We start from the raw sequence: 19,093 nt of genomic DNA, 5'->3' as shown, positions 1-19,093 counted from the left end.
CTGCTACTGGGATTCTCTCACACAACCATCTCTGGGGTTTACAGAGAACAGTTTGAAAAAGGGAAAATATCAGTGAGGAGCAGTTCTATAGGTGAAAATATCCTTGTTGATGTCAGAGGTCAGAGGAAAATGGCCATACTGCTTTGAGCTGATAGTAAGGCATCAGTAAGTCATATAACCACTTGTTTGCAACAAAGGGATGCAGAAGAGTATCTCTGAACACACAACACATTGATCTGATCAATATTTCTTCCACTGTAAGAAACAGTCTGATTGGACCTCTATTGCACATGGAAATGACATCAGCATCTGTCCTTTATGGATTTTGCCATCATACCGTGACCAGTTTGGACCCACAAGCCTCTAACTGCACTTTTCTTACTGTGGAGAAACTGTAACTGTCCTTACTTTAGGCAGACATATTTCTGAGCTTAAACAGGACGTCAGCATGGACTATTATAATCATCATTCTCATTATTAATGAGTGTTGAACTCTTCCAAAGGATGAGTCCCTGCCAACAGGATGCAACTGCGGAGTCTAAAAAGGAAAAGGAAACAGTTTTCAGGTTGAACACCTAAAGTACACACACACACACACACACACACACACACACACAATGCTGCTCTCTCTTCCTGGTTATAATTTGTTTCCAGGACTTGGATACTGAACACACCGAACAGCAGAGGTTTCAGATTTGTGCAATGACAGGTTAAAATTTGCTCTGATGGATTTATTTATTTATTGTTCAGTAGTTCTACACACTTACATAAGCTGACGTTAACAAACATCAGCTTACCGAGCCTCTAAAGGTGGAGAAGTTGTGTAGTTTCTGGACTCTGAATCTCTGCTGGCAATGACCTGTGAAAACAGAGCTGAGGTCCAAAAAAGCTGCATCTCTTTCCCTTAAAAGGTCACTAGGATCGCTAACAGAAAGGAGTACGCACTGATTGTTTGCAGAAAGCACACACACACACACACACACACACACACACACACACACACACAGTTTTTGCACTCCCACACCTGCACCAGAAAACAGCTTCTGCCACTTCCTCTCTCCTGAGGGAGGAGGTGCAGAGAGAACCCCACCACCACCTCTGTGAGGGGTTGAGCTTGTGCCCAAATGAAGCTTCTCGATTGCTGACGCCAGCTATCTGTTAGTGTTTCACCCTGTTCATACTGATGAGTTTGAAACAAGCAAATCCCCACATTTTTAACAGGAGTGTCCTGTTAGACTTCACGGCCATCTGTGCTGCGGTTTGCTTATTTGTATCATTAGTTGCTACAGTTGGTGTCAGTTTCAGGCGGGTGCATATCATTTAGAGCGCATGCACTTCTCTTTCCCCTCGCCCCCGACTGGTCGAGGCAGACAGCTGCCCCTCCCTGAGCCTGATTTCTTCCTTCCGTCTGTCACCAAGTGCTGCTCATATGGGGGTTGTCTGATTGTTGGGGTTCTCTTTCTAATATTGTAGGGTCTTATCTTACAATATAAAGTGCCTTCAGGACTGAATTGAATGCACTTGTCTCCCGAATAAAAATGTGAGAGAATTACCTAGAAAAACATTACATTTGACTTATTTTCCTTCTTTAAAGGGTCTTTCTAATTCCCAAAATATAAATCATGACTGTAAAATCTCTTTTTGGGTACATATAATCACCCCTGCTTCCTTACTATACTATGATGTCAGTCAGCATCTTCTCTGCATCCAGTCAGGTTGATGAACCTGGAAGAATCAGAGGAAAGGAAGTCTGATATAACAGTACTTTTACTTCTTAAAAGCACTTTTACATTTTCATTAACATACATACGTAATGGGAGATTCCTTGTGGTAATCAAAGTTGATTAAAAATTATTACATCATTATTACATTACATTATTACAATCCTACAAAACTAAAATACATCACTAGTCTTGTGCCTAATCCTCTCTTGGTTAACAGTTTAAATAAACACACTGTGAGAACATGACATATCACATCCTGCTTCAACTGCTCGACTCACTGTTTACATTCCTACTCTCAGGCTGCACAGAAAGCCACCTCAGCGCTAAACTCGGAGAAAATACTGTAGAGTGAAGGGTCGCAGGAATGAGTGGCTGCTGCCCTCTGCTGGTGAGATGCACCCACTACATGAGAATGAGCCTTAATTATTTTTCTGACTGATTTCATTGTTAACTCTGCTTTAGTGCTTCTCCAGTTTTAGGTTGGCTAAAGTGGGGGGGGGGGGGGGGGGGGGTCCACTCCGGCTCATAAACAAAGAGAAAATTCACAGGAAAATTCAGGACTGGTCAAAAGATGGCATCATTGAAAACTAAAATATTGAATATCTATTATATATAGTTTATTAATTATTGAATACACTCCTCATTATAAACAGCTTAATGCAAACATGTGTACCTTCTGTCAATTATGAGAACCTCAGTCAACTTCCCATGACTGGCCAATAGGAAGGCAGTGTATGGATGATGCACAAGCGTCCACTGTGTTGGCTGATTTGCAACTATACAACAGAACACATGAATATACAAGAGAACAGCTTTTGAATAGCTGTCCACTGTAGTGATCATCATGCATGAAAGGGTTAAATCTATGCAATTCAAATATACCAGACATACTATCTTAATGCACAGAGACCAAAGGGACTCCTGTAGAACTATTTTGGGAAGAAGTCAAAGTGATGTGAAAAGATCGTTTCCAAAAAAACTTCATTAGACCCAAAGCCATTTCTTTGTTTGTACACATTTATAACAAGCATTAAAGCTGCAGAGCTAAAGAGTCCTCCCTGCAGAAAGAGAAACGCGAGTCATTCAGGCTAAAAGTGAAGCTTGCACACATAATTTAAACCCAGTTCTCCCAGATGAAAACTGCAATCAGTGAAAATCATGGGTGGAAATTACAGGAAGCGAAAGGGGTTTAGATCGCCGTTTTCTGACCATCTCAATGCGGCATTGTAAATACAACTGCAATAGGTGGAAATGCACGCTTATAATGTTAAATACATCACCAAGATGCATACCTCGGTTGTAACGAGCGGTTATTTGAGTTGCTGTTGCCTTCCTATCAGCTCGAAGCAGTCTGGTCTTTCTCCTGTGACCTTTGACATCGCAAGGCATTTTCCCCCAGAAAACTGCCACCCGCTGGATATTTTCTATTCTCTGTAAGCCTTGGGGGATAGTTGTGGGAAAATCCCAGTAGATCAGCTGGGATTTGGGTCTGAGTATTCCAGATTTTCTTCCCACTCTGATGCTCAGTTTGAGCTTCAGCAGGCCGTCTTAACTGCGTCTATATGGCTAAATGCACCGAGTGTGTTTCTTTTTTAACATCACGAACAAGACTACATATTGCACTGGCTACTTGTAAAATATCACATCCATTTAACACATTAACTTTCATGGATCAGCAGCATATTAAGCATCAAGGTCTGCTTAGTACAAATAAGTGACTTGAGGTTTAAAATAAAGATGCTTTTCATAATCAGGCTTTGGCCATTTTTCAAAATTCTTGTACATCCTTAAAAACTGAGAATAAAATGCTCAGAAAAACCATCTACAAAAACAGCAAAATATAGCTTTATTGAAATAATTTTAAAGCAATCATGCTTAATGTTTGAGTGACATTATTACATACAGTACATACAAACATCAGGCACACATTTGGTAATCATCTTTGACTTGTGCAGGTGGTGAGAAGCGTCTGAAACTGATGTTAACGAAGGGGTAAAGAAACCACGTTTAAATCAGTGTTTGAACACGATTCTCGGTGGCTTACAAAGAAAATGGATACCTGACAAAAACTCTGATTAATAGAAAACACACACACACACACACACACACGCACACACACACTGAAGGCACAGCCAAGAGCCACCCCCCCCCCCCCCCCCCCCCCCCCCCCCCCCCCCCCCCCCCCCCCCCCCCCCCCCCCCCCCCCCCCCCCCCCCCCCCCCCCCCCCCCCCCCCCCCCCCCCCCCCCCCCCCCCCCCCCCCCCCCCCCCCCCCCCCCCCCCCAACAAAAATACTGACTGTTCAAACTCACAGATAACATGTAAACCTTTTAGGTAGCCACAAACTACGCAGCAAGGAGTGTGTGTAAGTGTTACCGGCATGTACATCAGCAGTGAGAGAGCACAGTGAACTGAAAAATGACCCAAAAACCAAACAAACAAAAAACCCATGTTGACAAAATATTAAACACTCTAAAAGCATGAAATACATTTCTACATGTCCTCATCTCCTCTTTAGTGTTGGTTTTATCCTACATGAACATGTTGAAGTTCACAGGAATAAGAACCTTGGTCCAATTGTCTGTAGGATAATTTCCAAATGTCACATAATAGAGACAGAAAGGATGCGGAGGCTCTAAGGACATAAATAATAAACTTAAGTGTTGGACAGTTTGGGGGTCACATGATTGCCAGTGTGTTTATACAAAGCTCTTGCAAAAAAAGGGTCACTGTCACCCTGACCAGCAGGGGGAGCACTTGCTACATCTCCCAGACATTACACTTAAAGGGAACACTATGCAATTATGTGCAGGACGTCAACCATCAAAGTGAATGAAAGACGGCATTTGTGCTAAAGCTGAACAGCAGTGACTTAAGCATTAACTTTTAAATAAAACATGAGTTCACACTCACACACACACACTCACCAACACACGCGTTCCTCAAGAGGAAGTAACGAAAATTAATCACTGTTTCTCTCCCTTAATAAAAGGCCTCAACAACCAGAGAGACTTTAATCAAGTAACGGACAGCTTGTGTATATACACACACACACACACACGTCTTCAGCCTGTTTTAAAGAATCTGGACTCACAGTAAAGCAGCATTTAACATAACTCAGCGCTTGCTGCAGGCAGACTGTTAGCAAATACGTCATGCTGAAAGCTTGAAGTGACACACCTGTGAAATGCACTTCTGGTATTTCTTTTTTTAAACATCTTTGAACCTGAAGCAGAATTAGACCAGCATTTGGATTTCTCCAAGCCCAGACCGGCTGAGCTGCAGAGAGCGAGGCTAGACGCCCCTCCGAACTGCCACAGCAATAAACAAATGGGCTACTGAGCATGAGCCACCCTGAGAAACCCCAAAAGTGGCATCGGGAACATGACCTGGGCTTCAAAAAAAGAAAAAAAATTTATGAAGGTGGTTTTAATATTGTGGCTGACTGGAAGTAGAGAGTGACACTGGTGTGAACAAAAACTCTGGAGGTTGAGTCTGAGCTGCAGAGCCATGAGTAAATACTTTTAGGAGTGTGGATGGAAAAGCAGAACAAACTAAGCCTCCAGCTATGATTACCAGGAAGTGTTCACCGGGGCCTCTCTTAAAGAAACCACCGCATGTGGGAACCACCGCTTTCATTAAGAAGAATGTGTTCAGAAAACAGTCGCTTTTACTCAGTTCAACAACCTGACCAGCAGGTTGACAAAAAAAACGACCCACGAGTGCCAGGTGGACTACTTCCTAGGTCTCCTATTTACTTAATACAGCACTGAGACACTTCATGGTGGAGGTGACACATTGTTAAAGCATATAAAGGCCATATAAATAGTTGTGATATAAATATATGAACTCAAAGACATTTGCTTTGGGTGAAGCTCGTCCAACAGCAGAGCAGGGTTAGCTCACCTGTGGACATAAGTCAAAATAATAAATGTGGAAAACAAAACCAAGAAACAAAAATTAGTCCTGTTGCGCCTCTCCTCCTTTTTCCGGCTACTGCCCAACACGTGGAGGCTCTGTGTGACCGAACTATTAATATCTTAACTTAAAGCTGCCAACTTTTAGGTTTACAACCTGTTCAAGTTAAAATATTTGCCCTGCTGGCCTTTTGCGATCAACCTTGAAATGTTTTCAGATTGACTGCCGTCACTGGCAGGTCAGGTTGGGTCCACTGAGCCAGGCCCAGATCTGGATCATCTCCTGCGGGGTCCTTGGGTGAACCAGCATTAAGCTCTTATAGGCACAGGGGTTCGACCTGTACTTCTCCTCTATGTTAAAGGTCCTGAAGCCTTTGTGCTTTTCGGGGGCCAGCCCCAACTTACGAAGACACATACCCGTGTAGACATCATCTATTGGGTAGAGTGCTACGTGTCGAGACACATTGTGCAGGCGAGCGGCAACGTCACCGGAATAAAGATACCCGCCTCCTCCTGCGTATGGGGGTACATCCCGATGTACATGCTCTCTGGGATAAAGTATTTGACCCGCTTGTCTCGGTGGGGCCCTGCGTTCGTGATCACATCACCCACAAACAGGTCACTGGCTTTGGACCCTGAGAGTCCCTTGAGAAAGTCCAGGATGCGGAACGTGTTGACAAAGACGTCGTCGTCGCCTTTGAAGATGAAGCGGGCTCCGGAGCAACGTGCCTGGATCCACTCCAGAAAAAGCACTTCTTTGACGGTCAAGTTGAAAAACGAATCCCGGAAATCCCACTGGATGATGTCTTTATGGTGGGCGTTCTCAAAACGCAGCATAGAAGACAGATCTGGGTGGTGGTCTCCGGCGGTGGCGTTACCGAGGAGGAAAATGGTAACCACCGTCCGATTAGCTATTACGCCTGCTCGTCCCCAGGACTGTCGGATGGCCTGGCGGCGGTCAAAGTGAGGCACCAGGGATTTGACAGCCAGGAGCAGGAAAGGTGGTTCCTTACAGATATCCGGCTGGTCCGTCATGATTGGGTAGGAGCGGCAGTGCATGTAAAGCAGGAAGTCCTTAAAGCGGCCTGGCAGGGAGTTATAATCTTTCACCTGAGTGGTAACCCTGAGGTTAGGCTGACAGGGGTAGGATGTCAAACTGGTGTCGTTGAGCCACTCAGGGAAGTCTGTGCGGCTGTGGTTTGTCATGAAGATGTGATTATTGTGAAAGTCCAGAATCTGCTGCTGACGGTTCCAGTAGGACAAGCTGGGAGCCAGTTTGGTCCAGAAGGGTTTGGAAGGGACGTGGACCTTATGATGCTCGCCTTGTCTTGGCTGATGCTCCGTGAGATGATGATGAACAGAAATAGGTTGACCATCGCCACGGACACCACAACCTTAAACTTCTTCTTGGTAGCAGCGCCATGACAGATTCCTGCGCCGGTCAACACCTGTGCAGGCACAGAAGAAGAACAAAGACTTTAGTTTCAACACAAACTAATCTTTAGTTTCTAGTGGACAACAGGGACCATTTACTGGTTAGTGTAATCAAATCAGTGAGGTAACTTTAGGTTAGCGCAAGCATGGCGAACAAACTGTTATGGCTCATTAAGGATGAAATGTGTCCGTTTACAACTTCTCTATTTGTTGAGAAGCACAGGTGAAAGAAAAAGAAGAAGAAGAAGAAAAAAAAAAAAAGGAAGTGAAGACACTTCAGCCAAAAAAAAAAAAACAAAAAAAAAAACCACTGACAGAAAACGCAGATGGAACCACTCATTTGTGCTGAAATCACACATAAAAGTGCGTCACAAGAGTCTATTGATCCAAATCCACTGCATAACTGTGGTGCGTGTGATAACTGTTTGTTTGGCAGTCACAGAAGCAGGCGGTGGTCAGAAAACACACAGAAACCAGCGTGTTCTTTACATTCATTTTGCATGGATGACTGTGCTTATCAACGAGGCTTAAACTTCATTCTTCCAAAACACTTTTCCATTAGATATTGCTGCAACTCCGTTTTATTTTTTTTTACCATGAAGTCCAACTGAGTTTAAATCTCTCTATGGTAAAAACTCCACATCTGGGCTTTTCAAGACCACCAACACCACCATTTTTTGTGACCTCTACTTAAGAAACAAACAAACAAAAAACTCAAACAACTCTGCAACATAGATCTGTAAAACTGAGGAGCTGGTGTGTATATATTATCACTATAATCAATTTAACTTTGAGCTTCCTAACTAGACATGCAACTCCATCACCAGGCTCGGTGATTGTGTTCAGCGGAACCAGCTGTCACCCATATTTATGTGTGCTCCTGCAGTGTTCACAGCTGAGAGGCTGAACTGACTTGATAATTTAGACACATGCATGCCCGGACCAGTCCAAACTAAATATGATAAACCTATCAGAAAATGATCTGCTGTGTGAAAGCTGCACCCGAGTTCAGATTTACTACATGAACCGTCAAGGTGAAGCAACATGCTCTCTGGGGGGAAGAGAGAGGAAGGAAAAAAAAAAAAAGGTAGTCTGCCTGAAATCACAGCACTACAGTTACAGCATACAGCTATATGTCTGCTGACTCCATATTACGTCAGAGGGCAATTTAATAGAAGACAAACATTTGAAGACATATTGTACTCTCAGCTTTTGTCTTGTTTATTCAAACCAATAAGAAATGAAGACAACACATGAGCTTGAATACCATCCTTTCAGGAGGCCCGGCTGTGCCTCAGCTTTCTGCTTTGGCATGCCTTCCCTCTGAAAATGTCTGTATCTGGACTTCTTCCCCTCACTCTCTGATCCTCTCACTCCCTCTTTTTTCCCGCAGGCCAGCAAAGCAGCCACATTAACAGCATTACCATCAAGTTATTGATAAACTACACCTCCTAGTACTCACACTGCTAAATCAGAATAGCTGAATAATATGAGATTGTCAAACACAAGCCAACGGGCCAGAGAGGGAGCTCTGAAAACCAAAAAACTAATCAACTTCTCGACCATCTCAGTCAGATAAACAGCTCTCCAAACAGCAATGTTTTTAGGCCATTTACAGGAGAGCAATCTGCTGGGAATGGTATAATCTTTATAAGTTTTGTCTTTTTGTAGTGCGTGCAGAGGGCAGTGTTTTCAAAATTAGCACCATTCACAAGGCACTGCAAAAAAAGTTGAAAGCGCTGTAGTTTCCAGGCCAGGCCATGAGTTGGTGGTGAGTGTTTTGTAACGTTTTTGCAATGTGATCTATTTTTTAATGTATGTAATGCAGGGTTATTATAGTTAACGAAAACGAACGAAATAACGAAAACTGAAATTGAAAAAACATTGTCGTTAACTGAAATAAATAAAAACTATAATTAAAAGGAAAAAACGATAACTAATTAAAACTGAATTGTGAGTTTACAAAACTAACTAAAACTAACTGAAATTATCGATAAGCTGACTTTCATTTACTTGTTTTTTTTTTTTTTTTTTAAGCCTTGTGGATTGATATGAAATCATTTTTTCCGCTCTCCGAGTTTTAGCTGGGAGCGCCACAGGACAACTGTGTGTGTGAGTGCGCATGTGCGTGCGCTCACCGCGCTGGTCCGCAAAGTAATGGCTGCGGTCTGCCGAGAAAGCGGCAGAGTCCCGTATGGAGGTTCTTTGAGTACAAACACCTGCACACGACCACAAGGTAATTAACACACACAATCCAGCTACACAAGCATAAATGTGGACATGAGGTCGGCAAGTTCCGTAGGCTATGTACAGAGGCCGCAAAGACCCTGCAGGTTTAATTAGCAGCATCTAACCAAGCTAGCTCCAAACAGAAGCAGCTTCAGGTGGTGAGAACATCAGGATGCAGCTGGATTTGAGCTTTGACTCCTTCAAAGAGTTTGTTTTGTCAAACACCACATGTAGCTGTTGTTAATCTACTGCACTGATGCTGAACTTTATTGTGGAGTTTATTGTAGAATTTATTGAGTTTGGGAGTTCATGTTTTTCTTTGTTTCTCCCTGTTGATGTTCATGTGTGTCCTTAATATTACACACATTTAGCATGTCTTGTGAACAGTTGGTTGTTGAATATATTTCTTTAAACTGTATCTTTTGTCAAGTTTTCATTACACAATAGTCACTTTTGCGCCTTGAATCTTGCACCTGATTAGGTATGAAAATACTAAACTAATACTAAAACTAACTGAAACTAAGCATGAAACCAAAATAAAAACTAATAAAAACGAGAAAATCCACTCTGAAAACTAATTAAAACTAACTGAATTAAAGAAAAAAAAGTAAAAACTAACTAAAACTAAACTATAATGTAAAATCCAAAACTATTATAACCCTGATGTAATGCAATCCAGGTGATGGTGCAGCGACTGTACACTTTGCTGAAGAAGTGTTAGACTAAAAAAAAAGAAAAAAAAAAAAAAGTGAGCAGCAGTACAAACAGCACTCTGGAATCCACCATAGTTATTGTTGCTGATTTACTCGCGAATGTGAAGAAAATGCACTCCAAGATGAAGGCGAAAGAGCCTTTGGTGGCACAGATCCATCTAGAAGAAATTAAAATCATGAAGCTGAACCTGTGGAAGGATCGTTAACAGTTTCCTGCAGCTGCCTTTTGGCTTTGGCCTCATCTATGTCTGCAGACAGCTCACAGCGGAGGTTTCAGGCCAGCAGTTGCTCTTGTGTGATGGGCTTGTTTTTGTTTTTTTTTTTATGTTTAAGGAAATCCCTTTAACAAACATGATGTTTGTGATATTAAACAATCCTGTTTCAGCGTTAAAGATTACAAGACTTGGGCTTTGTGTGCTGTTCACACGGCACATGATACCAAGCAGCCCAAACACAAACTACTCTATAGAGTAGTTTGTGTTTGTGGTATCTGGAGACTGTTTAGAGTCTTTGTTTAGAAATATTTGGATCTAAGAGTGCTACTCATTAATGGGTCTGGCTGCTGCAGGTGTTTTCGTCATTTCTAAACACCCAATAATCTCCTAACAGAGTTTCTTTTGCTTTTGTTTGGTCTCAGACTCATAAGCTCTTTGCGCTCCTCTTTTTATGCTGTTCATACTTTGTAAAAAATGCGCCTTTGCCCATTAAAAGATTTTAATTTGGCCTTCACTTGTTGCCACCTGGTTGTAAATGTCATTCTCTTTTCCCCCTAGAGAGCCGAGGGTCATAACAGTCTGGCAGTTAGAGTTATTCATATTGATTACACATATCAGAGTAAACAGTTCAAAAAGGTGAGCGAGCACTGCCTGATCTGCACCTTCACTCTTTCTGCACTGATACCTGTATCCTTCCTGTCTCTGTATCGTGTTGCTCTCAGCCTCTTAGCAACAACTCTGCACTGCTGCGCTCCTGTTTGCTCTCCTTTTCTACTCTATGTGCTTTGTTCACCCCCTCCCCGCTTCTGCCCGTCTTCTTAAACGTTTCCTCCTTTTCTTCGAATTCACTCTGACTGCAATACAAGATAAGAACACATTACACTGATTGGTGTTATATGACAAAAAGATGAGCATGGGCTTATGTCATTTCCCCTTCAATCCCCTCCTCTCACTTTTTCCCATGGATAATTGTGATTTCCTGTCCCCTGCATCCCAAACAAGCAAGCTCACTTCTGGGAAACAAGTGGGTGGGCCGGTGGGGCGGGCTTCTTAAGAAGAAAGCTAAACACGTAGATGAAACCACAACTTCGGGAACTTTAACTTAGCCTGACGTATACCTGTGTAAGTCTGGTGTACCATCTGCATCTGGTTTAAGACACTAAAGTCAGCCACAGTGTTTTTGATGGAGGGTTAAGACAAGTGTCATGCTTCCAGTTGTCAGCATTCAAAATTTTTGGTTTACACTTGCAGAGAAACAAAACAGTGCAAGAAGAAATGATAGCACTGTGCATAAAGTTTAGGGTAAGTTCACATTCATTATACAACACATGACAATGATCACAAACACGTTTAGTGTAGCGCCACCTTCAGGGACCAGAGGAACACCAAGGAAGTTCCTGATGTTGTGATACTGTATCATACGCGAGACACAAGATCCTCAGATAGAGTAACAGTGGCATGCTCTCCAAAGTGGAACAACAATTATAATTATATTAATTATATTAATCCTTCTTGACTGAAGGAAAAATTATGACTGGTTAGCATTATAATCTTGATAATTTAACACCAGTATTGATTAGCTTAAGTATCACGCAGTTTTTCAGCTTAAAGACGACTTTTTATGAGTGATTTTCTTAATCTTGTATAGAATTAAATGAATAACAAAATTTATTTTTTTTAAATGAAAGGTGTCCGGTCAGTACTTAGGCCTTGACTTGGGGGGTGTCTTTAACCATAAAGCCTGCCTTAAAAAGGCAACCAGCCATCCCTGACATCACCACAGGAGGTCTGCGGGTGACGATGGGGCGTGACAGACCTCCTGCCCTGGCTGGGATTGCTGTGTGTTTTCCCTGTTTATCCATCTGTGTTGTTTCCCGGTAGCCAGAGTTAATCAGTGCAACTGGGAGTACCTGGCCAGTCTCACTTGAGGATTTAACATCTCTCTCTCTCTCTCTCTCTCTCTCTCTCTCTCTCCCTCTTCCGACTGCTACATCACTGAGTAACAAACCTCAATGTTTCTTACGGTTTTTGTATTCTTTAGGTTAATAATTTGTATATTCTGGCTTAAATTGTCATGGCTCATAAAGTCTTGATTATACTTTCCATGTCTGTGAGCCCACTGGGGTCTGCTTGGGTCTGAGTGGCTTACATTTCATCAGACAGTGAGTGCAAGGGTCCGTGCCTGCCTGTTTTTGTGACTGTGTTGACTCATCTGCACAATCTACATTACAATGCACCAACTACGCATGCACAGACTTCAAAGACGTATAACAGGAATGACTAGTCGGCCGTTGGCTCTCCAGCTGTTTGTGTCAACGTCTGCAACAGAGAATAATCAAGGTATAAGCTGGACCTTGACACAGGAATGCTCACCACAGGAAGTGTGAGAGATCCAAGTGATCCAGAGACAAAAATCAGCTGCAGACAACAGATTCTCCTATGGAAAACTTGGGAATTTTACTTCCTCTGGATCTTAAAGACCGAAAGCTTCCTTTGAGCTGCACTAAACAGAGAGTGAGTTTGAAGATTTAGGGATGGAGAAAGTGCATTACAGAAAAGTAATGGGTTGTACTTAATTTATTACACAACGGAGAAAAAAAAAAGTCACTGTTTAATCATATTTCATAATCACTGGAAGCCAATATTTAAACTGCAAAGCTGTGTGCAAGTGGACCTAACTGACCGATAGACTTCTTAATTTGATTAGTCTAAATCTTGTGCACAGAGTTACCTTAAACCTCAATATAACAATGTATCATCACCACTTTAAGGACATTCAAGAACATATTTAGATCCAGAGCACACACGCCATACCTTAAGAAAAGACAGTATCATTCAGATTCTATCATCATAGGAAGCAATGCACAGAAATTGAACAGTACTAAAAGCACTATTTTTACTTTAATACAGCATCTCTGCCAATTTTCTCCTAAAGGTGTTGAGCATCCCCTCATGTGTGTTATTGGGTTTATTTGGCCAAATTTTTTTGTTGTTTTTAGATGAATATCCAATCTGCTGTTAACCTTTTGCCACTTCCCATTAACTTGATGTTTATTTTGCGTTTTCTAGCGTCTATCATGAAGCTTGCTGTGATACCATATGGTGTCAGGTAACAAGTCTGTGGAACTGTGATGAGATCAGTAATTTACCAGACAATGCCAGGCCATGTTTGACTACTGTGGCTTCCACCTGATAAAAAGGTTCACTGAGATGAGGGATCTCACCTGAGAGGGGGGGAGATGGGTATGAGACACTGGAGAACAATGGCAGGGTCAGGTTTGTGTGCTGCGTATGCCTCTTTTCCACTAGTACCTACTCAGCTCAGTAGGTACCAAGACTACTCGGTTTTTAGGGTTTTCCATTAGTTGGCAGTACCTGTTATTAGGTACTTCTTTTTAGTACCTACTCAGCCAGATGTGATGTCAACAGACTGCATGCCACTGAACCAGGAAGTGATGTCACTAGACGAGTCGTGAGGTTGAATCTTTAACAAGAATCAACGGTGTTTGTGTTGCATACAAATGATGTCACAGGACTTTTGGGCCACCTTGCTATAATGACCACACCCATATAGAGGCGATACTCAATTGTAATGGAAAACAAATGAAACTGAGTCGAGTCAAATAGGTGTTAGTGGAAAAGCGGCTTTAGTGGATTTTAACAGCTTTCATGATTGTGTTTGGATAGCTTTAAATACCATATTGTGGCGTGAACAGATGGTCAGTGCACCTTCCTAAAGGCTAAACTTCAAATCATGTTTCAATTTAAACAAAGTAGTGTGTATAAGCATAATGTGATATATCTATACACATCTAAATGAGTGACTTAAAGTGACAGAAAGGCAAAGCATATTGTGTGATCCTACCTGTGCAGGTGAGTGGGGCTCCTCAGCTCTTGCTCTCTTGGTGTCTCCTTAGCACTTTTATCCCATACTTATGTACACCCTCTGGGGACAACAGCCAATGAGGACGAGAGATCAGGAAAGGGAGGAGGGAGAGGAAGGGCTGAATCTGGAAATGAGAAACAACCATGGTGTCAAAAGAATGTGAGAAACAGAGCAAGATAAAAAGGACTAGTTCTGCTTTTACATGCTGCTTTTTAAAGAAATCAGTGTATGATAGCACTGATATAAATATAATGCATTTAATATATGAGGCATGTACCATGAAGCATATTTCCAAGAATTATTGTAAATGTAGTAAAGTTCACAGTGCTCACACTGCTCCGCCTCAGTCTGAGGCTTTTCAGGCCTGAAACCTGTCTGATTTGGCTGCTCTGCTCTGGATTTCACTATTTGCTCAGATTAGTTCTCCACACTTTGGACTCTCTGCTTAGTTCAGCTATGCTTCCCCTGCAGTACTGCACAGCCAGCAACCCGACCGGTTCTCCTTGTGTTTGTAATCAGCTCTGTCATGGCCCAATATTCCATTCGCAACTCATTCAGCCTGCAATAATTATTCATCTTTTATCCAACTGCTGTCCGCTTGCTGCTACGTTAATGACAACAGATGGCTATTGTGTCTATCCAGTAACTACTAACAGTTAAACAGCTAATGTTAACATGTGCGCCGGCCAGGTTAAGATTTATGATAATGGTTAGTCTGTCTGCAGCGGTATGTGTGAAGTTGTGTCAGCTGGAGGAGACCAAGATGACACTGTTGGTATTGATACTGTTGCAAATGAGTATCTTAAATCAATACTGATTTTTAGTATCGATTAATATCTGAGTATCAATTTTTTTTGACAACTTTATGCCATAGCTATGGCATAACTGCAAACCCCTCTGAAACCCCACGCCGTAACCTGATGTGCACCTCCCTAGAAATGTAACTACATGTCAGGTTGATGAAGCACACAACTATTGTGGCGGGCCTGTTTAGTGCAGCTGAAAAGGTAATAAACACATAATGCTTGGCAAGGACGTTGGCCACTTACGGCATAGGCTCTACAAAGATTCCCACAAAAGTCTTATGCTGCAGACCTAAGCAGAAAGGGTGCATTGCTAACCAAGATCAACATGATGAGTTCAACATCATCCAATTATTCTGCCCAATGGACATGTCAGATTCTCCCATGTCCTAATGACAGAGCTATGATATGACAAGTTTTTTAATTTAGTCATTTTTAAATGGCACTTTTCTGTCCTTACTGGCCAAAAAGCTTAAAGCACACACATTCATACAACACTTTCAGCACTAAATACACACACAGTGCTTTTATCACACATACACATCATGACCCCCCCCCCCCCCCCCTACCTCATTTGTTAAACCCTATTAGTTAAATTCCAGCTTTCCTGATATTATAAAAATTAAATTACTGCTGCAAAAACTCTGGAGCCTGGTCACTCAGGTGGAGGTAAACATCCGGCTGATAGCAAAGCCATGAAACAGGCCTCACACATTCAGCAACAACAGTGCAGACTATTATCACTATCTCACTGGAAGCCATGAGGTGTTGCTGTACTTAACAGACTTCTTCTTGCTACAGAAACCAGACTTTCACTTGTTCAAGACTAAGAGTTATTTTCATTTTCAGAGATTTATTTGCTTGCTCATATTTGAGCTCACCCAAGGTATTTTCCACATACCTGTGGAAATCATATTTCACAGCATTTTCACTTTAACTGTGTATGGCAGCAGCAAGCAAGCAAGATTATGCAATTTGTTTTTGTTAGATAATGGTCAGGAACACAAAGTGAAATATAAATATAAAAATACACCCACAGCATACTAAAGCTTTCCAAAGACAGTGATGTAGAAAGCTCCCTTTATACACACGGCTGGGTTTTGTTAATCATTAAACTGCTTGTGTGTGCTGATTAGATATGAGAGGACAGCAGATAGCAAGCATATGTAACCTTTCATTATTCAACATGAACAAAACAAACTGAAAAAGCCACCTGAGGATGGCCAAATGCTTAAAATGGAGTGAATCACTAAAAGGAATGCCTGACTTTGTTCCATTTCCATTGCTTCTCAGGGTTGCCATTATGTTTGACCTTGTTCCCAAACTTTCCTTCCTTCCTTCCTTCTTTCCTGCCACTTGTTCCTGTACATAAATGATGAGCGGTACCTGATGTGCATCTCCTGCGAAATGTAACTACACGTCGGTTGATGCAGCCTGCAACAATTCTGATGGGCGTATTCAGGACCAACGATTCTTCCGGTGCATTTCTGGCTATTTTTATATCATCATCTCAGTATAAGGAATAATAATCATAGCAACAATATAACGATTCACAAATGTCACTAAATTAGAGGTAAAACTAGAGGAACAAATATGTTTGCACCCGAAAACAGCTGAGCGAGGATCTAGGGAAAAAGTCCCAGCATTTTATTTGTTCTATCAGCTGACGCAACAGGGAAAAGACCCTGCAGCCCTGGGAATTTCATGCATATCAAAAATGCTCAATGCAAATTAAAAACTGAAAATTTTCAACCTACCACTACCTACTCTGAGGGCTTACTCTGAGCAAGCATGAAAATAAAATTTAGCACGGCTCGATTAAAAGAAGTTACTTTCGCCTGTGCCCTTATGCACAAGGGGGTCACCACAGTAGGTAGCTCCACATATTTGATATGGCAGATTTTTCTTTTGCACCAGATGGCTTCATTAAATACAATCAAAATTATTGTCCGAAAGAACATCAGCTGAACGTCTCAGATTTTACTTATTTTATGTGGATTTTACTGATTTTTTATACAGATTATATACATAGAACAATGAAAACAGCTAAGCCTCGTTTTCCAATCACTCAAGCTGAAATCTCCCATCACTTCTGCCTCATCTCACTGCCACGGGGCTTTTTGTACATGCTGTGGACAAAAAAGCCAGAAGGTAATGTTACTGCCATTACTGCTGTGATGAGAGCACAACTAACGAAGCTCTACTGATCAGCCACACCTGTCAAACTTTAGCATTTTAAGAAACTTAAAGAGTGAAAATGTCTATAGGACCATCTTCTTCACTAGCTGGTTGATATTTGACGGCTTGTTTGCAAAGTATCTGGTTAGAGTTCTCCCACACTGCTGCAATAAACCCTCCCAAAGTGACGTGAAAGAAGTCGCTGGAGCAGCGGATGGCTTGCCAAAAAAAAAAAAAAAAAGGCCCACACTGCTAACTGCTGTGTGTGAGTGATAACAGATAAAGCTCCATGACTGAGGGCATGTCAGGTCTGTGGACAAAGTTCAACCTTCAACTCACAGAGGATGAAATGAATACAGATAATGGGTTTAACCATTTAGAGGAACACGCACATTATGTAATGGCAGGATATGAACTTCACTTCAGTGTTTAAACAGTGTTTATTCTGAGCATAATGGTAAAGGTTTTGTCTCTGACCCAGTTTTGGTATTTTGGTTTAACTTTTAACTATTTCCACTGGCAGCACATCTAAGTGCAGGCTGGACATCGAGATCTGGCTCGGCACTTACGGCAGGTCCCAGTTTTAGGTTTTTCTCCCAGAGCCAGCGGAGGTAACGGCAGCTTCTGGATCAAAAGCAGTTTTGCCACCACAGAAAGAAACTGAGATGGCAATTAAGCAACATGCTGACTCATAAAATTAGTTTATCATTTGAGGTGGCAGACTCTGGTCTGCTTCCATCCATCCATCCATCCATCCATCCATCCATGGAGACTCTGGTCTGCTTAATAAATTTAACTGCAATAAAAGTCAAGTAAAGCAATGCACCAGCCACCTACACCTAGCTAAAAATTAATCTGAATGGAACACAGTTAGATTTTTGCATAAATAGATGTCCCACGAAGATATACAAAATCTTTGGTTATATAAACAAAGCCTAATAATTACTGATGCTACTCAGAAGGATTACTGCTTGTCCCCCCGTCAGATCATCTCAAGTATGTTTTGTGGATATGTATCTAGAAGTAATTTCCTTTCATCTCTCTACCATTATATATGCCTCATGCATTATGTAAACCACCCTGAACTACCTTTGTGTATGAATCATACCCGATCCTTATCCTTGGGTTGTAATTTGTTGCACGACCTCCCACCCTGCACCTGTTTAGGTTGAAACTACCATGCTAATTTTTTTTTTTTTTGGAAGCACTACTTCACACCAGACTAGTATATTGCTGTATGAAAGGATCTGGACCTAATGGAGACCCGGTGCGAAGAGATAAGCGCCATAAATAGTCTGAAGAGGGACCGTCTGAGCTGGAGTCGTTCCACCAAATGTCATCCCACTTTGTCAGAACTTTCCAAAGACATGTGAGACTGACCGCCGACTTTATTTGTTGGTTCTGGTTGCTGTGTTTGTTTAATTAAAATGCAACAATGTTTATGGGAGGGGAGGGAAAAAAAAAAAAAAAAAAAAAAAAAAATCAGTGGTTGCCTCCCATTTGACCCCTCAGAATCAGCACTTTTTTTGTACAATAAAAACAAGCCAAGTGTTTCAATCTAGAGGCCCATGAAGTACACAAGGTGGGATTAGGTTGCTGTTTTTGTACATGAGACCTGCCAACAATCCTAATAAACAAAAGCCTGCCTAAACTAATAAGGAACACTTATTTGTTCCAATCCAAATATAGAAGATACTGGTTTCTGTGGACTCAAGCTCTGCACATTTGTATCTCTGATATTCTCTATATCATACAATGGGCCTAATTTTACCTACATTGTGATACCAGTCCCTTCTTCTAATGCTTTATGAGCATCAGCTGATTCTGAGGGATTTGACTGTTTTTAATAGGGAATAACCCTGACAGAAGGAGACTTAATGCTTGACACTAAAGGTCCTATTATCATTTACACAAAACAACCAGAGGAGTTGTTGTTGTCTCTCCCAGAAAAGTGAAATTTTCCTAGTAATGTCTTGCACTATAGTGGTGGAGATG

General features: G+C 41.7%; 1 pseudogene; it reads right to left on the bottom strand.

The window, feature by feature from the left end:
- Positions 1–4,004: 4,004 nt before the first annotated feature.
- LOC115793574 (N-acetyllactosaminide beta-1,3-N-acetylglucosaminyltransferase 2-like) lies at positions 4,005–10,831 on the bottom strand (annotated as a pseudogene).
- Positions 10,832–19,093: the final 8,262 nt, after the last annotated feature.

This window comes from Archocentrus centrarchus, chromosome 15, assembly GCF_007364275.1.
Source record: "Archocentrus centrarchus isolate MPI-CPG fArcCen1 chromosome 15, fArcCen1, whole genome shotgun sequence".
Lineage (NCBI taxonomy): Eukaryota > Metazoa > Chordata > Actinopteri > Cichliformes > Cichlidae > Archocentrus > Archocentrus centrarchus.
Note: the sequence above shows the minus strand (reverse complement) of the source record. Positions and strands in the feature narration are given on the sequence as shown.